At 45.3% G+C, this 8,314-nt stretch overlaps 1 protein-coding gene across 1 annotated transcript in view; it reads right to left on the bottom strand.

Annotated features, from left to right (window-relative positions):
• TMEM2 (transmembrane protein 2) overlaps positions 1-7,712 on the bottom strand; it is a 111,833-nt gene extending 104,121 nt beyond the window's left edge. Inside the window, exon 1 of the mRNA XM_006894422.1 lies at positions 7,598-7,712. The gene's annotated coding sequence lies outside the window, so the exon portion shown is untranslated. The remainder of the gene's footprint in view (positions 1-7,597) is intronic.
• Positions 7,713-8,314: the final 602 nt, after the last annotated feature.

The raw sequence follows: 8,314 nt of genomic DNA, 5'->3' as shown, positions 1-8,314 counted from the left end.
TGGAAGCCCAAAATCTCTGTAAATGTTTATGAAAATTAATAAAATATAATTACAGAAAAAAGAAAAAAAAAGAAGTGTACCATGAGAAACTCCTGCCTCCTTCCTTCCGTCTGTAAACCAAAATATCCAACAAGATTCAACACAAGGAGAAAAAATCAGAATTAAGATGTCTTTGTGTCCTTCTGAAAGGCTGGCAAGCAGGCGGTTTACCCGCAGCTGAGCTCCTGGTTCCAAACACAAAACAGTTCTATTCTCTCTCCTCATGGGAATACTGAGTGACCCTGCTATGTCTCCAGGTAGGGCTTGAACTGCATCCTCCAAAAGGTGCTGGCATCTGCAATTCTGCATCTGTGGATGTAATCCCACTTGTAAATGAGATTTCTTTTGTTAATGAGATCACATAAATGGAGGATGGATCCTTAACCTAATTACTTCTCAATTTAAAAAGAGCCATTTAGACACAGAAGAAAGCACCAAAATGGAGGCCAGGGACACTATCTCAGGACAAGGGAGGCCAATGAACATACAAGCCCAGAAACTCCAAGGGCTGTGGACTTATGGAAGCCGAAACAGACCAGAGCCACTCTCTGAATTTGGTTCCTACCCTTAGGAACTCTGAGAAAAGACATTTCTGTTCTTAAAGCCGCTAACTTCTATTTCTGTTACAGAAGCATAAGGAAACTAAGACAGATATCTCTTCAATATTCCTTAATATTTATGAAGAATCAGGAGTGCCAGAAGGTCAAAAGGCAGAATTTCCAACACTCCACTGTAACACAAAAGGTTAGTGGTTTGAACTCATTAGACTCTGTGTCTGTGATCATTAATGTTTTGTTGGTCCCTGCAGGGCAGTTCTGCTCTGTCCTATGTACTGCTCTGACTTGGAACTGACTTGATTGGCAATGGTTTTGTTTGGTTTTGTTTGAAAGTAATGGGTTGACTTTGCAAAGATACAAAGAAACAGAGCATAACCAATAGCACATTTGTTGTTTTTAAGTGTCACCAAGTCAAGTACAACTGATAGTGCCCCTATGAACGACTGACTGATATGAAGCCTGTTCTATCCTGCGCTTCCCTATCATTTGTGAAATGCTTGGGCACATTCGCTGCAGTCACTGTGTCAATATATTTGTGTTTCGCTGGCCCTCCAGCTTGCCAAGGAATAGCCTCTCCTAACAACATGCCCAAAGAATGTGAGATGAAGCTTTGCCATTCTTGCCTCTAAGGAACAATGTGGCTGCACTTTCGCAAAGACACCTGTTCGTCTGGAAGTCCTTGGGATACTCAGTACTCTACTCTAGCACCACAACTGAAAGAGATTCCTCTTCTTCTGTCTGCCTTATTCACTGTCCAGCTCTCAGATATACAGCAAGTGACTGAAAAGATTATTGCTCTGATCAGGCACCCCCACACCGGAGTCTTTGGCTGATATCATTACTCTTCAGTACTTTGGAAAGGTCCCTGCACTTTCCCAGTGTAGTAAGTCTTTTGATTTCTTGACTGCTGGTATCAAGAGTGTTGATGACTACAGATTCAAATGAGATGAATTCATTGACAACTTTCACCTTTCCTCTATCTATCATGATGTTTGTCTGTCAGCCCACTGGTAAGGATTTTTGTCTTACGGATGTTGAGATGTAATCCATATTGAAGGCTGTGGTCTTTGATCTTCTGTTGCTAGTGTTTCAAGTCCTCCTCACAGCAAGCAAGGTTATGTCATCTGCATAACGCAGCTTGTTGATGAGTCTTCCTCCAACCCTAATGCAGCATTCTTCATAAAGTCCAGTAGGACAAATTGTGACTGTGTGATGAACTTAAGTACCATGTACAGAAACATCAAGCAAGAAGAAATGCTCAAAGGTTAAAACTAAGCTTGGACAACACGGTAACAAGGCAGCAAGGAAGAGTTAGTCATTAGTTAACCGATGGTCACAGTGAAGGGTCACAACATAAGGCAGGCTGTGTCTCAATCAGAATTAGCAAAGCAGCAACTGTCACTACTGAAAAGCTGTCACTAACCATGCAGAAAGCACTTTGTAGCATTAGATCTCTTGAGCTGTATCTTTATATACATCTTATTTCCTATCAGGTTCCTATCTATCAGGCTTCTCAGCATCAAGGATGGCTGAAACACAGCCAACAGTAAGCACCTATAGAACAATTAAAGTAGCACTTTTTAAATTCATTAAGCCTAATATTTGGAGTTCTGGTGACCTAGTGATAAGAAGTTGTGGTGCAATCCTGAAGGCATGCAGTTCGAGGGCACCAGCCACTCCACAGGAGGATGGGCAATTTCCTCCTGTGAGATTAACTGTCTCTCAAAATCCCCCAGAGGGTCAGCTATGGGTCAGTTCCTAATCAATACATAGTACAACAACAGGCCTAATATATTTTAAATCTTCATATAAAGTGTTACAACAGTGATACTGGTAGTATCAAAAACAATGGTCCTTTTCTCACTTCTTCCAAAACAGGAATTAGGCACTTGTTCTTGGCTAAACGAACCTATTCCAATCTCTGAAATGATAATAGTTAATCTTCTAACTTCACTGTATGTGAAAAGCTATTCCTTCTTAAGGGAAATGAGTCACCATCAGCAGAGACCATTAAGACAACAAAGGACTTGTAGTCTCAGAGGGGGACACAGACATTAGTTAAGCACTTCTAAATTTTTATAGCAATTTCACTCTTAGGAGCAGCTTACTAAAACATTCACTTTATGGTGGATTCATGTATTTCTAAAAGATTACATCATATTCACTGTCACTGGAGGACCATTTTTCCCTCAGTAGTTCAGTATGAATTGTCTCGACTGCAACAAGATCCCAATCACACTTTCAAATCATAAAAGCCATTTGTTCAATATATTAAGGTTGAAACTGCTATTTTGTCTGCTAAGCAAACTTTCTTTTCTTAGTCCAATGCTGTCTAATTCTTATTTACTGTCCAAACTAACATGGAGCCAGGATACCACAAGCTTAAAAGGTTTATCACTCTCCACTATGTAATGAAAGCAAGTGTATGGTTACAAATCAGATTGCAAGGATTCTTTAACAACAGTAATTTCAAAGCTGATTTGTCTGATAAACCAAAGGACTAATTTCTGTTTTAATACCGACTCAGCTTCTCAGCCTGTTGGGCTTTTTTTCTCTCTCTCTCTCTCTCTCAAGACTCTATGCCTTTTTCATCTTTGAACAGCTCACAGCAACCAGCACAGTGCTGCGCACATACTAGGAACGCAACCAAATATTTGCTGAACACAGTTCCTGACAACAGACATTAAAGGCTTCATAAAGCCAGGCCAGGAAAAACAAAAGGACATGCAAACATATTTCTGGTTCGTTTTTATCCCATGATTGCACACTACCAACCTGAAAAATATTTCCAGGAATTTGCTTCTTTGAAAAAACTGCACATTTGTACAAGATTTTAGATTTGCATACCATGACAGGAAAATGCAAGTGAAGCTGGCATTTTACACTTTGTCCCTTCTTTGACAGAGATTTAGTACTAATGCTGTCCCTCCACCAAGTGCACCGTATCATATATAAAGACTATGAAATGAAAAAGAAGCTATAGCAGCTGTTTAAAACTTGTGGGTACAAAAAAAAAAAAAAAACTTGTGGGTACAATGTGTTTCTAGTACTAAATGCAAATTATTTGACCACCAAAACATTAAAATACCTAAGTTGCTAATGAAGCTAAATGGAAACAAATTAGATTATACTGGGGGAGAAAAGTGCTGACTGGAAGTAGGGACAAAGGGGTCCTTGTCCCTGCTCAGCCACTAATTCACTAGATGACCTTATCTAATTACTTAGCCTCTCTGGGACTCCACTTCTGTTTTCATATTCTTTTTAAGGTCCTTTTTTACCATGTTAAGTCGTGGGGGGTGGGGGAAGTCAAATTTCACCTGATAGCTTTAAGTATCTGAATTTGGATTTCTAGTAAAGGCAATTCACTAAAATGTCAGATGAGCTTAAACCCATTAGGAGTGGGGAAGGCAAGTATTGCTTACAGATTCAAGTTTCACCTAGACAGCAGCTGCTGCTGAGAGAATAGCCTATCTTTAACAGTAGAAAATTACACCCCTCTACAAATGGAGAAAATTGCTAAGAATGATTTAACTGATCTCAAGCATGCAGATTCATGGCTTTTCTGTGGGTCTTCTTTCCATATTCCTTCTGCTGGGATGCAGGAAAGTGCAGGGCTTGGCAGGCTTAGGAAACAAGGGGACAAGTAAGGAAGTTTTTATGCAAACCCAGACAGGCCCTTCTCAAATGATGCGCTGCATTAGACAGTCTATTCTTGTAAGTAATGCTCACCACCCAAACTAAATGACATTTCCTGTGGCTGCGATGGGAAGACGCCTGGACAAGTGAGGAATGTTATGTAACAACAATGAACCTAAAGGCTAAAGACTCCTACTCAGGAGGGGATTCCAAACATTTGGGGCCACAAGCAGTTAACAGTGATTTGTATATATCTGACTCCAGCTTTAATAAAACATATTTTCAAGTGATTTGATACCAAGACTACTGATGTGTATTACAGCACTATATCATCAACAGAACAAATTTATTACATTATCTTGGGAAAAAAAATCACTATAAAAATTCTTTTTCAAAATCACTCTAAAATATTTTAAAATCCATTGAACAAATGAGGAAGAGTAGGAGAGGGATCAGAGACTTGTCCACCAGCAGTTAATAATGGTCAGAGCACTCCTTTTAAACCTCGTCTGACTTCATGTTTCCGATCTTCACACTGCAAAACAGCATCCTGGCTCCAGTTTCCTTTCAGTCCTTACTATTTTCTATTTTGTCTGATTTAATACACTGTATTTTTCAGAGTATTTTGTCCTCCCCTGACATATGAGTTTCTCTGGGTTCTCAAAGCATCTTGTGCCTCATTCTCCCAAACTGGTCTTCTCATTGTGTCCTGGTGTCCCTATCTAAACTGAGTATCTAATGGTAGAGACTATGTAAACATGTGAGCTACCACATAAGGTCCGTGGCCTCCCCATTTCCAACCACTTCATCTCAATTCAATCACCTGTGATGCATCTGAGAACTTGACAATGAATAAAGACAGGAGAATCAATGCATTTGAGTTGTGGTGTTGGGCTGAATGTCCCATGGAATGCCAAAAGAACCTATGTCTTAAAACGCAGTTGTTGTTAAGTGGAGTTGACTATGTATGACTATGTATGAATCACAGTAAACCAAAGAGCAAGGGATTTGAATCACACCCTATTCCTGTGCCATCTTTATCACCTCTGCCACATTGGACCCCAATGTAACAATAGTGAATCAATCCATCTTGTTGAGGGTCTTCCCTTTATACTCATGGGTACAGAACTGTGAATTTGGTATTAATGATGTCATTTTCTCTTTCTGAAATGTGATTCAACCTTTTCAATTTCAAAAATGTACCCATTATAAGCAAACCATTATAAAATAAAAATTTTCTTGTAAAAAGTCAGATAAAATTGTTGTGGTTGTTGCTATGTGCTGGTGAGTTGCTTGCGACTCACGGCGACCCTATTGTACAACAGCCCTAAACTCTGCTCTGTCCTGTGCCAATCACACTGCCTCTGACACACCCATCCCGATTACCCCAGTCACTGAATCAATCCACCTCATAGAGGGTCTTCCCCTCCTGAACTGTCCCTCCACCCTACCAAGCATAATGTCCCTTTCCAAGGACTGGTCCCTCCTTACATCTCCAAATTATGCCCCAGAATCCTTGCCTCCAAGGAGCAATTACTGTAAGAAAAAAGGGGGGGAAAAGGTGTCCGGAGGCACACAGCTAATCAGTAGGAAGCAGCCTTTCAACTTCAAAAATGTCCATACAAAATTCTACTGTCCACTCATTTTATCCTCTTCTCATTGCCAGGGTAGTTGTCCAGAGCAGCCTTGATTAGGGGCTATTAGCACATAGATAAGATGTTACCCATCCTCTTTGCCTGTTGTGAAATCCTGAGACTCTAAAAAAAAAAATAAAATAAAAAAATGTGTAACTCAAACAACTAACTGTGATAAAAAAAAAGTAAACAAAAGCCATGTAAAAATCTTCAGATCCTACTTCTCTGTCCCTACCCACATACCGACCAGATGTAGGCTTATTCTCTCACCCCCAGGCCGATAGAGTAGTACAGGAGTGATACCTGAATAATTCATTTCTAAACATAATTTTCTGAGCCTGTAAACACTCATCCTTCATATTCCAGAACTGAAAGGCAAAAGTCAGACTTCCAGCTCCGCTTATCCACTGACCCAGATCCTCTTGGCCAGGTACACAGAAGGCTGCAGGAAGGGAGGGAATCTAGTGTTAAGAACAAAGCACCAAAAGGTAGCACCCACTGTTTACTAAACAGAGGAAGTGCATTTCTGCTTTGCCCAGAAATACAAAGTCACAAGATCTCGGTGAAAAACAGCGCAAAGGGACACAATCAGAGTATGAAGCCTGGGCTCATTGTGAAAACAGCAAGCAGCGTTCAAGGCTGAAGCAAACAGCTCCGTTCTGGTCAAGCAAAGAACCCTAAGGCTAAAATACGTTTCAAATGCGTTTCCCTTTAACACAGAGGCATTTCTAACAGGTCCAGGCTGGCTGCCCCTGGGATTTACACCATGCTCGGCTCTGGCCAACCCCCCACCCCCACCCACAATCCCACGCCAAAGCTAAATATTCGTCTCACTGCACTGGAAAAGCTCAGAAAAAGGCATCTGCGCGCCCCGAGCACGTGCAACTGTGCAGCATCTCACCACACTGTCACACTCACACTAGGGGCCGAACCCAAGGCAGGTCTTCAAATTCCGAGGCACTCTATCCTCACTGCTGATGAAAGGAGACATATATCAAAGTCTGTTTTCCTAACCTTGTGCCGGGAATTTAAGTGAGCGGTTTCCGCCCCTTGGTGAGGTCAGGTGACAACCCGCCGCTGAGGGCATCCAAGGAAGCCAGGGCCTCAGGTTTTATTGCTAGGGGCACAGTAACTGTATAAACTGCAGCATTTTGGGGGTCCTCGCAGTGCATGGCCCCATCCTTTCCCAGATCCACTCAACTCTGCAGAGGGACCCTGAGGTGGGGTGACTGATTTCCCCAGTTTTAAGACGCTTGTAGTTTTTGAGCCTTATCTAACAGATGAGTAGGGTGGGGAGACCCACCAAACCTGGGACACAGTAGGGAGACAAAGATCACCCCAAAGCACATTCCATCAGCCCTTTGCCGGGCCCGGCTTCCTGTGGGGTTTATTCCCTCCGCATAAAGTTTAAGGCAGTTCACTTTCAAAGGTCCATTGTTCCCTTCCCCATAAATGCAACGAACAAGAGAAATCAAGACGCGGTTGCCTGGGAGCCTTTCTTATGCAGAGGATTTACTCGGGGGAAGTCTGGCTACCCTAAGGCAGAGAGGAGAGGCGGGGGAAGGAGGCGCGAGGGCGCGGAAGAGGCTTTCCACTTCTGCAGCGCGGCCCGGGTCGCCTGGGGCCCGGGAGGTGCGAGTCCAGGGTCCCCCCCATAGCGCCCCGCATCCTCGAGGTGGCCCATCCGTGCACCAGGGGGCGGGGCGGGCCCGGTGACTCCGCGCTTCTTACCTTCCCGTTCCCTGCTTAGCGTCGGTCAGCTCAGGTGCCTACACAGAGGTCCAAAGGGACAGAGCCGGGTTCCTGGCGACCCGGGGTCCGGACCCCCTCTCCATGGCCAGGGAGCTCCCAGAGCCTCAGCGTCCGCCGCCGCTGCTGCTTTCCCCCACGGGCAGCCGCAGCCTCAGGCTGGAGGTGAAAGGCTCTCCTGCCGGGATGACGCGCTGCCCTCCGCCTCGGCCTCCTCCCGCTCGAGCCGGCGCCGCGCTCTGTCCGCTCCGTTCCCTCCGGGAGGAAGAGGAGGAGAATCGCGGCCGCGGCGGCGCAGGCCGAGCGCCCCCGCCACAGTAGGGGGGAGGTGGCGGCGCGGGACGGAGCGCAGTCCCGAGGTCGCGCTCGGCGCTGGTCGGCGGGCACCGCGGCTCACGGGGGTCGCGCTCAGCCTCCGACGGCCACACAAGCGGCCCGGCTCTGCGCGGCCGAGAGCTGCGGATTGGGCGGCCGCGCCGGAGGGAGGCCGACGGAGAGGAGGAGCCTCGGGCCGGGGGCGGTGTCCGCGCAGGGCTCCTCCCACCGCCTGGCCCGGCGCGCGCTGGGGACGCCCGGGAACGACGCCAGAGCGCACCGTGCGGTGCGGGGTTCGCAGCCAGCGTCCGGGCCACGACTCCAGGGCCCAGGCCGCGCACCGGGCCTGCACCCCCATAGATTCAAGCAGAGCCCAATCCTGCC

Source organism: Elephantulus edwardii, unplaced genomic scaffold (genome assembly GCF_000299155.1).
Source record: "Elephantulus edwardii isolate Elephantulus edwardi_28Jun2011 unplaced genomic scaffold, EleEdw1.0 scaffold00141, whole genome shotgun sequence".
In the NCBI taxonomy this organism is placed as follows: Eukaryota; Metazoa; Chordata; class Mammalia; order Macroscelidea; family Macroscelididae; genus Elephantulus; species Elephantulus edwardii.
This window is presented reverse-complemented; position numbering and strand designations above follow the sequence as displayed.